This window comes from Suncus etruscus, chromosome 2 (genome assembly GCF_024139225.1).
Source record: "Suncus etruscus isolate mSunEtr1 chromosome 2, mSunEtr1.pri.cur, whole genome shotgun sequence".
In the NCBI taxonomy this organism is placed as follows: domain Eukaryota; kingdom Metazoa; phylum Chordata; class Mammalia; order Eulipotyphla; family Soricidae; genus Suncus; species Suncus etruscus.
The window spans coordinates 51,681,019-51,696,213 of NC_064849.1; the positions used below are offsets into that span (position 1 = coordinate 51,681,019).

Consider the following 15,195-nt stretch of genomic DNA (forward strand, 5'->3'; position numbering starts at 1 on the left):
ATATAATAAATAACAATAAAATTATCTTTCTTTTTAATAAATATTTCAATTGTCTTTATTTAATATTTAATATTTTGGAGTTTCAGGAATTATAATATTGTACTTACAGATATTATCCAGCTATATTATTTCTTTATGGACTTGTATCTTTTTAAAATAAATTTACTTATTTAAAAAAATGTACCACATAGTTGACATAACTGATCATAATACATTTGTTTCAGGATGACAGAAAGCGAAGTTATTAAAAATTAAAGGAAATTAGAAAGTCTAAAAATAAAAAAGGAATTGGAAAAAGAAGAGTTCATTAGCAGCAGTTATATTTGTTATATTTTGTTTTTTAAATATAAGAGATACACTAAAAAAAGAGATGTGTGCTTGTGGCAGTTGTTTGCATAAGCACAGCAAAATATGAAAGAAATTGTAAGGAAAAATTTTTGGCCTAAAAACAGGAGACCTTACTCCTAAGTCTTTTGGCATAAGACCAGCTCCAGGCTCCAGGCATACAATGTTGTACAAGCCCTTAATCATTCTCTGGCCCCAGAAACATCTCAGTTGTTGCTGTCAGGTTTCTGTAGTTATAGATCCTGGTTTCTGTGCAGGTCCTATGTCGAAGTCTGAGTGGTGTGTAGTGTCTTCTGGTGTCATTTCACCATCAGGTAGCATTGTAGAGAATTCTGTCCTGAAAGCAGACTATTGCTGTTCCTAGGTTGTCAGGGTATAAGAACCATCTTTGGAGTAAGTCAGTACCATGGTGGTAGTGGGACCTTCCTTGGTAGAGTTTTTATTCCTGGTGATGGTGTAGAAGAGCCTGTTTGTTTCTGTATGTGGCATCCATGGTTCAGGGGTCAATGTCTGATCAACTGAAGTCTAAGCCAAGCCACTATGCCAAGTGTTCAGGGTGTAAGATCTCACTGCAGTATAAAATGTTGTGCTCTTAGCTCTATCAGATAAGAACTTGTTTGTATATGTAGCCTGTTCCCTTTTTAATGTGCCTATGCAAAAAAGGAACAGCACCACAAGGTATTACTGATGCTAGTGGGGGCCAAAGTATTAAGACCAACTATCCCCATAACCGTTTTCTTACATGAACACTAAACAAAGATATGTCTACTAGAATTCCCTAATAAAAAGATTCTGAGGATGGCGGAAATTAACGTTACAGAAGAAGATATTCGATAACAGTATTGCCTATTAAAGGAATGTATCTAGAGTGATAATCAAAGGAGATTTGTATGTCTTCTTTTAAGTCTTTTGAAATAGGCGGATAAGGGGTAAGATCTGCGATGCAGCTTCAGCCTGTGTTTGGTTTTGTGGAATCTTGGAAAGATGGCTCCCAGCAATCACATATCAGGAAGTACCCTCAAGCGGGGGACTTCTCAGCCCCGAATCTGGTTGCAAGCAAAAGTTCACAGTGAAGGAAGGTGAAGGAAGAGGGGACCCAGAGAGCAAATCAGTAGCAGTTGATTCTTTTCAGTTTCTTTTCATGTTGAGAATCTACCTTTTCACGTTGGGAGCTGGTTGGCCTCTGGCTGGGTTGGAGAGAATGTTCTGCTTTGTGAGGAGTTAAGGACTGAAGGTGAAAAAGGTTAAATATGGAGAAATAACATGAAGGACTAGGAAACGGTTCGTAGGATAATGAGCGAAGGGGGGAAAGAAGGGTTATCTATGATTGGGTGGAGAACTCCTATACAACACAGACATATCCATTACAGACAGACATTAGACCAGGGGTCTCAAACACGCAGCCCGCGGGCGGGCCGTTTGCAGCCCTCTGTACAGCATTTTGTGGCCTGCGGCAGGCCTTCAAATATCGCAGTATTCGCGATTATTCGCTTACCGTATAATCACAATAAAATCGCATTAGTAAGAAAAAAAATCGCATTAACCATTCACATATCCCGAGCAGTTCTGTTTGGGGCATGCAAATGTTTAATGCGATTTTTTTCTTACTAATGCGATTTTTTTTATTGCGAATATTTGGTAAGCGAATAATCGCGAATACTTTGCACCTAGCGCAGACGTCATTTCCGCTACTCCTGCTCGCTGTTCCTTGCATTATCGGAGGCCTAAGGGAGAGAAGTTTATTACAGAATTAGATTTTGTCATACCTTCATCATGACTTCATCAAAGCCTGCAGTGAAGAGAAAGATTGATGACGAGCACAATTTCAGGAAAAGTGGGAGATGCAGTATTTCTTTGTGGAGCACAGGGGCATCCCCACTTGTCTTATTTGCTCAGAGAAAGTTGCAGTGCACAAGAAATACAGCTTGAAACGCCATTGTTCAACTAAACAAGCTGAGGCATGTGCAAAATATCAAGGAAATGAGAGAGCCAAGCGGGTTGCCAGTCTTAAAGCATGTCTAATGAGGCAACAGATTTCTTCAAGAAAACAACCAAAGAGAATGTTGCATCAGTCGAAGCTAGTTACATGGTTAGTGAGATGATTGCTAAGGCAGGAAAACCATTCACCGTAGGAGAGTTTGTTTAAAAAAATGCATGTTACAGGCTGCAAGTATTATCTGTCTGGAAAAGAAAGGTCAGTTTAGCAAAATCAGCCTTTCTGCCAACACTCTGGCAGAGGGCATTTCTGACATGTCAAGTGACATTTATCATCAACTGTGTGAGAAAGCCAAATGTTTTGATGCATACTCAGTTGCTCTTGATGAGGGCATAGATATAACAGACACTGCGCAGCTCACAATTTATGTACATGGTGTTGATTGCAATTTTGAATTGACAGAGGAGCTGCTCATAATAATTGCAATGCATGGCCAGATCACCGCTAATGAAATATTTCGGCATTTGTGTGATACCATTGAGATTGTAGGTTTGCCATGGAAGAGGTTTGTTGGAATAATAACCGATGGAGCACCATCAATGACAGGGAGGAAAAATGGACTGGTGGCACTTGTTCAAAAAAAAAAAAACTTGAAGAGGGGGGTGTAGAGAAGGTCATTGCTCTTCACTGCATTATCCATCAGCAGGCCCTTTGCAGTAAAAGCCTGCCGTGTGACAATGTGATGTCTGTTGTTGTGAAATGCGTCAACCAAATCAGATCCAGGGGCTTAAAGCACAGGAGGTTCCGTGCTTTTTTTAGTGGAAATGGAGTCATTTCCCCAAGCCAGGAGCGATTTCTGAGCGCAAGGCCAGGAGTGAGCATCACCAGGTGTAGCCCCAAAGATCCAAAATCAAAAATAAAACAAAAATAAACTATCATTTTCAAGTCTAAAAAATGAAGTGATATGGTAAAGCACACTGTATGGGGAAAATTTACAATAATGTTGATGTTATATCTTTTAGAAACGAACATTAAACAGCTGTTGGTGTGGGTAATCTATACATTCATCTTATAGATCAACAGATTCTAAGGATAAATCAGTGGATTACAATTGAAAAGCTGACACAGGTGAAATGGTACCTTAACAAAGTAGAAAGAAAAAATAGAATTAAATCAAAATGGAGATGGAGTTTGAAGGGAAATGAAGTTAAAGCCAGCAAAGTTTGTCCATTTTCTGGACCAATCCTGGTTGTTGAGGATAAGATTTGCATTACTGGGGAAAGGCTTCCTGGATTTGTGTGTAGAGTATTCTAGAAATCTACGAGGTCTGGTACTGAGTACTGTATAGAAAGTATATACCATGGAGTATTTATCCAGTGGCCATTGGGCATCCCATTTCCTTTCCTAGGAGCAATCTAAAATTCTGAGCATTATGGTATGGTAAACTAAATACAGTTGTAGCATGGACTCTACGAATTGGGAAATGAGGACTGATGAGAAGGGACAGTTGAGAGAAGATTCAGTGCTGATGCTGAAGATTGGGGGCCCTGCTGTGAAGGGTAGCCTAAACAGCCTTGCTCCTGCCCTGTGGGAGGAAAGATTGGCTAGTGTTCCCTTTTCCCACCCCCACCCCAATTCTTACTCACCATTTTCCCTAAGCCTGGCTGATGGGGAGGCTGCCTATGGTCCTGTTGAGGGCTTAGTTCTGGGGTTCTGTCACCTACTTCCCCCCATAGAGACTTCCCCATCCTCAGTTGAGAGAAGATGCCTATGGTTTTATATATTTTACATGGAGTAACCATGCCAATTGTTAATAAGAAGTAAATGCCGAGCCAGAGTGATGGCACAAGCGGTAGGGCATTTGCCTTGCACGTGATAACCCAGGACGGACTGCATTTTGATCCCCTGGTATCTCATATGGTCCCCCAAGCAAGGAGTGATTTCTGAGTGCATAGCCAGGAGTAACCCCTGAGCATTACCAGGTGTGGTCCAAAAACCCAAAAAAGAAAAAGTAAGAAATAAATGTCTATACTGTATTTTAACTCAGGAGCACATTTTTGACTGAACAGGCATATATAAATTAACTGGAAATTAAAATCTGGAAGTATTTTCTCCACAAAAGTAATGAAAATGGATTTAATTGATTTATAAAATAGAATCATATATAAAATTTGATAGTAAGTGATTCATTATAACTGTGTGGTAGTTATATGATTATTAAAATCTACCTAAAATATAACTGAACTAAAATTTATCTATCTTTTAATAAAATATTCATGTAACTAAAATTTGCAACCTAAAGCATCATACCTCAAGTTTCAATATACTTTTACCTTTTAAGAAACACTTTATTATACTTTATTTTACTTGACCCAGAAAAGAACCCTTAATATTCTTACTTTCTATGCAAGGAAACTGGTTTCAGGACAAACACATAACAATGATTCTCCACTACTTTCTTTGCCCATTTGACTTCTTTCCTCTATTTCTTATGTCCACATTTTCCAGAATGGCCCTTCTCTTGACTTACTTTCTCTGAAGACTCCCTGTTGTCTGTGTTCATATTCACAAAATGGATACTTACTAATTCTTCATCTTTTGTTTCTGTTGTTCAAGTGCTTGAAAATCTGTAAGTTATCAAATAACATATATTTAATACTGTAAGTTTCTGTAATAGCTATGCAACAGTTGCTGTAGCACAAAAGCGAAAACAATTCATAAGTGAACAAGAATGATTGTTCCAATCAGATGTTGCAAAAATCAGCAGTTAAACCATTATTTTTTCTGTAGGTAGTTAAGTTTGTCAATCCTTGGTTTTACAAAACAATTCTACAGAACAGTTTCACAAAATGTGATACCTTACCTCCTTAGTAGAGGGTATAGTAACTTTTAGTACAACTGGGGGCCAATTTTTTGCTTAAAGAGTGTAGATTTCCATGGGTGGTGGTGGTAGTGAGTTATTTTTTTATAGAAAAAAAGTGATGGTATGCCAAATAAAGTTGGGAACACTTGCTATAGAACATAGGAAAAGAACATCAGATATTCTACTTACATTTCATCTTTATTTTTAAATTTAATTTTACCTTGTTCTGTTTTTTTTTTTTTTTTGTGGGGGTTTGTGGTAACATACCCAGCCATGCTCAGAGTTTACTCTTGACTCTGTGCTCAGGAGTTACTCCTGGCAGGCTGGGGACCATATGTGATGAAGGGAATTAAAACCATGTCAGCCATGTGTAAGGCAAATACCCCACCTGCTGTACTGTTTTTCCATCTCCTATCTTTCTAAATCCCACCCTTTTGAATGTACTGCACAGTTAAAATATATGATATACTCATTAAAGTTTACATGTGTTCAGTGTATATTTTTAACTAATAATACTTGTAATGAATAAAGTTGAGAGAACTCTACTCCCTAACTTCAATAAAACTATTAAAATTATCTAAACTTACCACACTATTTTACATTTCTATTACGTTGTTACTATTCCTTTCTCATATCTTTAGCACTCAGCAATATTTTTTAATTTAGATTCCATAATTTACAAAGTTCTTTATAGTAGGAAGTTTAGGCATACAATGTTCCCACTTCCAAACTCACCACCCTGTGACCCCATCGCTCCACAAATGATACAGGTATACCCTTACTTTTGAATTCTTGGCAGATCCATTATTTAATTTAGTTATTATAGTATGAGTCCTCTGATTTTAGGTGTGGTAGATCTAGTGATTTAGGTATACTCAGATTAAAACACTTCACCACAGACAAGCACCTGTCCTAGACCTTACTTTCTTCTATTCTCCCTCAATTTCTATTTTTCCTTGGCATTTTTATTTTTGTAGAAAGTAAAAAGTATTGGAAATAATGAATTATTCAAGCTCACAGAAGAAATAAAGCATGTATAGCTATATTTACATTAGACTAACTGACATTCAATAAAAATATTAATAAGAGCTAGAGATGGTATTTACAGATCATTGGGCCCTAGCTCCTCTCAATATATATCTACCCAATAAAAGAACAGAAAAGTTCATGAGGATATGTCTCAAATACCCAAAAAAAGCACATTCATGGACACACAGTAGTCGATTTCAACACTCCACATTCACTTTTTTGCTTCTATTCCATATTGCCTCTCTGTCCTTCCATCTGAGCTCATTTACTCACTTTCCTTGAAGAATATCTTTTAAAATCCTTTTAATTGGGTCCAGCTAGACAAAGTTCTTTTATTATCCAAAAAAAAAAAAAAAGAGGTTTTATAATACATTGGCTTTTGGGGGTATACTAAGTTGGTGGTTTTCTTTCAGCACATTAAATTTCTAATTCTATTGTCTTTTTTTGGCTTTTATTGTTGCTTTTATGAAGTCAATTATGAGAAATTCTGCTCTTTTGAAGGTAACATGCCCTGGGTTAGAGAAAAAGGTAACTTTCATGTTGTCTCTCATTTTATCATTGTCCCTTTGGATATTTAGTTTTAAATATGAATATTTCCAGGTACATATAATTTTACTTATCCACTCAAAATTAATTGCCATTCTCAAATAAGGGTTGACGTCTTTATATTTCCATTTGTTCACTGTACTTCAATCTAAATAATTTTATCTTTACTAGTCCATAGAGCATTTTACTGTTTTGTCTATATTAGTGCTGAGTCTGTTTAGTAACGTTTTTTTTTTTCAATTTAAAAATATATGGAATGCTTCACGAATTTGCATGTCATTCTTGCGCAGGGGCTATGCTAATCTTCTCTGTATTGTTCCAATTTTAGTATATGTGCTGCCGAAGCGAGTACTAATAATGTTTTTTTTTAATTTTAAGTTTATGATATTGATATAAATTACTGCAGCCATCAACACTAAGGTGCCCAATAATTTTTCAGTGTCTTTTCTAGTCTTGTATTTTCCCCTCCCCTGCCCCTATTACTGGTAATTAGTTCTGTTTTCCGATGTAAAGTGTTTGCCAATGTTCAATATTGTCTATGTTCTTATTTTGTCTGTTTATATTCCTCATCTAAGTGAGATCATCCTTCTCTCTCTGAATTATTTTGCTTAACATGCTACTCTTAGATACATTTTAGGACTGAAACCTAAATACGAACATGTTTGTAACCATGGTGTTTAAATAAACATATTATTAAAAATTTTCATTCACATTACAATGTATAGCAGTATCATCTTTTCTTCAGCAGTATAGTATTTTTGTATGTATGTATGAATGTATATATGTATGTATGTATATATATTTTTTGTGGGAAGCAGTGTTGGACAACATCCAACTTTACTTAGCTTATATTCTTGGTCTTATTGCTAGGAATCACTCTTGACTATGCTCAGGGAACCATATGAGGTATTAGGGATTGAACACAGGTTGGCCATATTCAAGGCTAATTCCCTACCTGCTGTACTATCTCTAGACCCCCCCAATAATACAACTTCTTTTCGATTCATCTGTATTTGGACAATTGGTTTTTTTTTTTTTCAAATCTTGGCTATCTACTAAACTCTGCAATAAAAATAGGTATGCATATATATATGTATATATTCTTCTGAATTAGTAGGTTTTAGGAATAGAAGTGGAATTTCTTTTTTTTTTTTTTTTTTTTTTGGTTTTTGGGCCACACCCGTTTGACGCTCAGGGGTTACTACTGGCTATGTGCTCAGAAATCGCCCCTGGCTTGGGGGGACCATATGGGACGCCGGGGGATCGAACCGCGGTCCTTCCTTGGCTAGCGCTTGTAAGGCAGACACCTTACCTCTAGCGCCACCTTCCCGGCCCCAGAAGTGGAATTTCTATGTTGTATGGAAGTTCTTTTCTTAGTTTAAAAATAAATCTCTGTCCTACATTTATAGAAGTTGATGAGATCCAGTGTGTTCAGAGTGGTATGGCTATTTTATAGAAGTTGAACTATTTTATAACTATTTTATAGAAGTTGTACCAGACGACATTCCCCTTTTATTTCTAAATTGTATTTAATATTTAAAACATATAAAAAGTTATAAAAATTAAAACAGTATACAAAGATAAACTAAACCCTTTCTCCAGATATGTTTATTATCAGTATTTTACTCTTTAATTGATTATTTATGTAGTGTTTATAATTGATATATAATATATGAACATATTTACTATGATATTAATTACTTCAAAAGTTTATATAGTAAATTTTAGTTTAATAATAAAATTATTGGTAATACTTTAATATAATTTTAGTTGATTCATAATGACATTTATAGTGTTATTTTTCCCTCCTCTACAGTGTCTAATTTAGAGTTGGATATTACATTCAGTTTTCATGTATCTTTTAATCTGACTTTTACACTTTTTTCCTTTTATGTTATATTTGTAAAACTACCACCACATAAATTCTTTGTAAAAATAGAGCATTGGTAGCTTGGAGTAGGTGGTTTGCTATCTCTGCCTAGTTTTCAAGTTACATATGTGAAATCATGTGAATTTTGGTAATTTATTATACATATAGTACTTTTTCTCATCATATTATATCTGCAGATTCTGTTAATTTTTTTAAATTTAGAAATAGTGGTTTCAGAGTTATTCTCTTGTATTCAGTATTTTAACATCAATTCCTCCACCAGGGTAGTATTTCCTTCACCATTGTCTATAATACTTAAACCTCCACAAAGCTTGCCTCTGGACACCTATGAATAATTCATCTAATATTGCTTAGTACAACTAAAATTGGTAGTGGATTTATTGAAAAATTATTAAAAGAAAATGTTTAAAAATTATCGTTGTCAGTATTAAAATTATGGGAGTGTCATACAGCTGCTTATGAGGTCCATCCAGGACTTTGAGGATCTGTGGAGATGGGCCAATGAGCTCAAGAGGTGGTTAGCTATGGATCATGAGCATAGCTGTTGAGGACTTCTGGTATAGACATGCGGTTGGAGGTGGCTCATCCTGGCTCCAAATCATCCCTGGAGATGTCAGCCACAAAACCAGGATTCCTGGAGTTTTTGGCAGTTAAGAGTCTGCAGAGATTAGTGGAAAAGCAGTGAAGCTGGGCCATTGGCATGGTGGCAGTTGTGGGATGGGTCTGTGTGTCCAGCTGCCAGAGCTTCAGCATGATGGGAGATTTGCTATACATACCCCACCCTAGGATCGGTCGAGGGCAGTGCAATCAGCTGAGATGTGGATATATTCATGACTTTTGCTGCTATATGTGTTTCTTTTGAGAGTTAAATGAGTCTGTGGCTTTGGCTGCAGGCATAGATATGGTGGTTGGCTCTGGTTCATGGGTGTGGCTGCTGGGACATCGGAAGTATCCTGTTCATTTTGATCAATCTATTTGTCTAATTTCTGTAGTCACTATAATACTCCTCTCTTGCAACTAATACGTAATCTGTGAGTTAACACTTTATGATGATATGACAATTTTGCTTCTGGGAGAAGCCAAATGGGTAGTTAAAATTCCACTGATATAAAATTTTGATTATGTAAAATGACTGTTGTAAAGAATTTACAGCAATTCTCTAGATCACCAATGTGATCTAATAGGTGATAATATTATATTGAATGTTTTTAAATGTTAAGAAGGTAGATATCTGTTATTATTGTTTTCTAGAAATTAAGATGTTGTGACAATAGATAAAAAATCAAGTAAAAAAGTGTTCATGTAAAGAAAAATTACAATTGCCCTCCAAATTCTACTCTCCTTAAAAATATCAGCCTAGATTTATTATTTACTGATAATTTAAAATTTTTACTTAGTCACCATGAAATGACAGTTATTAATGATTGAGCTTCAGACATAAAATATTTCAGTACCAGTCCATTCACCAATGTTCAATTTCTTCCACTAATTGCCCCTGCTCCACTCACCTCTCATTTACCAGACTGTATGTATAAGAAATTCATTTTAATAAGATTTTGCATTATTTACATTACAGTTATTGATAAGGTTTTGCACATAACTCTTCACCACCTTTTAGCACCACTTTTCCTCATCATAGTTAATGATCCTCCCTGTTTTTCCTCCAGCCTCCTCTCCCACACCCCAGAAATGGCTTGTTTCCTACAGAAAACCATTTCTCATGTCCTTTGTTTTCTTTGTCTTTGAGTACTTGTTATTTTACAGCAGTGGTCCTCAAACTATGGCCCGCGGGCCACATATTGTATTTGTATCCGTTTTGTTTCTTCATGGCAAAATAAGATATATGCAGTGTGCATAAGAATTCTTTCATAAGTTTTGTTTTTACTATAGTCAGACCCTCCAATGGTCTGAGGGACAGTGAAACTGGCCCCCTGTTTAAAAAGTTTGAGGACCCCTGTTTTACAGTATGTTTCTCTATATCTACATGTGGGAGAGATAATTCTGCATCAGTCTCTCCTTCTAACTAATTTCATGTAGCAGAAATTTGCTTGTTATTTTTTCTTATGGTCAAGTAATATTCCATTGTGTAAAACTATAATCATTTCTTTATCCAATATTTTTCTAGGGCTTTTGAATTGTTTCCAGCTTTCGGCTATTGTGGATAGTGCTATTATCCACATAGTGAAGCAAATGTCTTCTCTTCATTTTGATTTTGGGCCCTTGGGGTGTTTTCCAGAAAATGAAATTTCTGTGTCAAATGGAAGCTCAATTACTAACTTTATAAGTATGTTCATGTTGTTTTTCAGAAAATCTAAGCCAGTTGTCATTCCCATCAGCAATGCATGAGGGTACCTTTTCACTGCAATCCACATCAATGGCTTTTGGTTTTATATTTTTTATTATTTTTGATGTATCCTTCATGTGAGGTGATATTTCATTGTTATTTTGTTTTGTAATTCCCTGATAATTAGTGATAAAGAGCATTTTTATATGTCTGTTCATTTTTATTTCTTCTTTGAGGAAGTTTCTGCTCAACTCTTCTGCCCACTTTTTTTGGTGGGGTTGGGTTTATTTTCTTGTAAAGTTCTACCAGTGCTTTTGCTATTAATTCCTTACCGAATGAATGATGGGTAAATAATTTCTTTGTCTTTGAATTTTCTTTCTATTTTTCTTTGCTTCCTTTGAGGTACAGAAGATTCTTAGTTTAATGTAGCTGCATTTGTTTATGTTTGCTTCCATTTGTGTAGTCAGTGAAATTTCATCCTTAGCTTCAGTGTCATGAAGAATTCTGATTATGCTTTCCTCTGTGTACTTTATGAATTCAGGTTTGAAAAAGTGGTCTTTAATTTACTTTTATTTTATTTCTGTGCATGGTTTTAGAATGAGATCAGAATTCTTATTAATTAATTTTGGCATGTGTAGCTGATCAGTTTTTCCAGTATTGGTTCTTAAAGAGACTTTCTTGCTGTGCTTCATATATTATTTTTTTTATTTATTATAGGTTAGTTGATCATATACTGAGAGTCTATCTTTGAATTTTGAATCAATATATTTCATTGATCTGAAGGTCTATCTTAATTTTTTGTTTAGTTTAGTTTAGTTTTTTTTGTTGTTGTTATTGTTGTTTTTAGGTCACACCCAGTGGCGCTCAGGGATTACTCCTTGCTCTGTGCTCAGAAATCGCTCCTGGCTGGCTCGGGGGACCATATGGGATGCTGGGATTCAAATCACTGTCTATCCTGGATCAGCTGCTTGCAAGGCAAATGCCCTACCACTGTGCTATCTCTCAGGCCCCTGAAGGTCTATCTTTATACAGGTATCATGGTGTTTTAATTTCTACTGAGTATTTAAATTTCTACTGCTGTAATACAGTTTGAAGTTGAAGAAAGTGTTGCTTCATATCTTCTTTTTGTCAAGAACTGTTTTCTCTGTTGGTAGGGATTTATTGTTCCATATGAATTTTAGGAGTATTAGATTTATATTTTCGAAAAATGTCATAGATATCCTTACAGCATATCTTCACTGAATTGAATCTGTATAATGCTTTGGGGAATTTAGTTCTTGTAATTATGTCAATTTTCCCAGTCTATGAGCAGGTGTGTGTTTCCATTTTCTGGTGTCTTTTTTTTTTATTATTTATTTAAGTAGTGTTTTTAAGTTTTCTTTGTATAAATCTTTTACTTATACAAAGCTGATTCCTAGGTACTTGACTTTCTGAAGGTACAGTTGTAAATGAGATTATTTTAATATAGCTTGCCTTTATTTTTTATTTGCAATATGAAAGATATGGTGTTTGCATACTAATTCATAGGTTGACACATTGCTATATAAATTTATTGTTTCTAGAAACTTTCTTGTAGGGTCTTTTGGGTTTTCTAAATATATCATGTCGTCAGTAAATAGTGAGAGCTTGAATTCTTCCTTTTCTATTTGGATGCCCTTAAAATCTTTTACTTATCTAATTTATATGACAAGTACTTCTAGTACTATATTGAATATAAATTGTGAGAAAGCAGCCTTATTTTGTGTATTATCTTAAAGGGAAGGTTGGTAGTTTCCTCCATTGGATAGGATGTTTGTAGGCTTGTGGTAAATGGCTTTGACTATATATGAGGAAAGCTCTTTGAATTCTCATTTTGTTGAAAATTTAAATCATTACTGGGTTGCTGAATTTTGTTAAATGCTTTAGTTGTGTCTATTAATATTATCAGATGACTTTTTAATTGATATTATGTATTAGGCTTACTGACTTGTGTATGGTAAACCATCCTTGGAATGAATCCCACTTGATTATGCATACTTTCTTGATAATTTTTTGGGTTCTACTCGGAGGATTTTTACCTCTGTGTTCAACAAGGATATTGATATTTAATTCTATTTTTTTATGATGTCTTTGTCTTCTTTTGGTTTCTAGTAATATTTTCTGTTTAAAAGTGTTTCTATTTTTTCAATTCCTTGAAAGAGTATGAAAAGAATTGGCATTAGATCTTTTTAAAGGTTTAAAAGAACACACTAGTACATGCTCATGGTCTGGGTTTTTGCTTTGGTAGACTTTTTATACCATTTTTATTTTTTCTAGAGCAATTGTTTTGTTTATGTGTTACATATCTTGATGGTTCAGCCATGGGAAGTTAAAGAAGTATAAGAGTTTATTTCTTCTAGGTCTCTTTTTATCACATGTAGATTTTTAAAAGTGATCACTGATAATCCTTTGAATTTCTGTGGTTTACTCATGACATTGTGTATTGTTCTTTCAAACCTGAAAGTGTATGACTGGTGACAAATTCTTAGTGAAAAGTTCATTTCATTGAATCTTTTTACTATATCTCTCTATTGTCTTTGTTCCCAAAAGGTCTTGTTTCGTAAATCTTAAGAACTCTGTATGTAACATCTCTCTTTGATCTTGCTGCTTTCAGTATAATATATTTATGATTTTCATTATTCTAATTAGAATGAGTATTGGAGTATTTTTACTGAATCCCTTCTATCTGCTATCCTTCAGGCATCCTGGTCTGGGTACATGGGTTCCATAGCTATGGGAATTTCTCAGCACTGAAATCTTTGACAGTTGCTTCTTCTTCTGGGTTACTTTCTTGACCTCAGAGACCCTAATAATTCTAATGTTTGTTTAATTTGAGGCTTTTTAAATATCTTCTGCTTTTATAGAGGTTTTCTGCAAATAATCTTGATGCTCACCAATTCTGTCTTCAGCAGCTGTTACTCTGCTGTGAGACCTTCTACGTTTTTTACTTCTTACTTTCTGTTTATTGTTTTCTCATTTATGCTCTCGTATCTTCTTGTATTTTATTGGATTCCATTCCACTGTTTATTTTAGCTTGTTAAATATCCTAAATACTTTCACTCTGTATTTAATTTTTCAGAAAGATTATGTAGGAAATTATTACTGATTGAGTCTTCAGAATTATAATCACTTTAAGTATCTGGGGTGGAGTATCGCTTTATTGTGATTCATCTTGTAGTCTGGAGCTGCATCTTTCTACTTCATCTCTCAATATCTCCAGTCCCATCTCCATACACTGCCAAGGAGGTCTCTGGGAGAAATTCTGTGTGTGGACCCAGACTATGTGTATCAGCTATGATGATGGTAGAGTGCTCTTCCCTTCTTCCCTGCTTTCTAGGCCTCCAAGGATTTATGAAGAAAGCATGAAATTGGGTCTGTGCTCTTGTGGAACAGGGTTCTCATTGATAATTCTTGTTTGATATAATTTAACTACAATTGTTGCAAAATTATTTTTAAATTAAGTTTTTTATATTAAATAATTGTTTTATTTTACTTGTATCTTTTTATATGTGGAAATAAACAAGATAATTATTTCCCTTTAATTCTTAATTTTCATAGAGATATAAAACTCTTATATGTTTGAATTATTATATTACAAATTATTTTTCCCAAAGAGTTGACTGTTTTATATTGGCATGTTTTATTTATTTTTATTTATTTATTTTTATTTTTTGGGCCACACCCATTTGATGCTCAGGGGTTACTCCTGGCTAAGTGCTCAGAAATTGCCCCTGGCTTGGGGGGACCATACGGAACACCAGGGGATTGAACTGCAGTCCTTCCTTGGCTAGCGCTTGCAAGGCAGACACCTTATCTCTAGCGCCATCTCACAGGGCCCCATGTTTTATTTTTTAATCATTTTTTTATATACCTTGATTTAAACACCTTGATTACAAATATGATTGTAGTTGGGTTACAGTCATGTAAAGAACACCCCCCCCTTCACCAGTTCAACATTCTTATCTGTTTTGTTTTGTTTTGGAACCAACCCAGTGGCACTCAGAAATCAATCTTAGCAGACTCAGGGGACCATATGAGATGCCAAGGCTCAAACCTGGATCAGCCACTTGCAAAGTAAATGTCTTACCCACTGTGCATTATCACTCCAGCCCCAAGCTTTCCAACTTTAAAATACTTGTTTATTTCATTTAACACTTTTAGGGTACATTTTTATATCATTTTTCCCATAAATATTTTTTAGTTAGGTTTTTTCTGGAACACAATTTTCTCTGCTCAGAGGCCACTATTGGTTGTACTTGCAAGACTATGTGATGCCAAGGTCT

The 15,195-nt window shown here is 35.1% G+C and overlaps 1 non-coding gene across 1 annotated transcript; it reads right to left on the reverse strand.

Moving 5' to 3' along the window:
- Window positions 1–6,964: 6,964 nt before the first annotated feature.
- LOC126003158 (U6 spliceosomal RNA) lies at window positions 6,965–7,071 on the reverse strand. Its single transcript, XR_007493695.1, has one exon. It is a non-coding gene; the product is annotated as a U6 spliceosomal RNA (small nuclear RNA).
- Window positions 7,072–15,195: the final 8,124 nt, after the last annotated feature.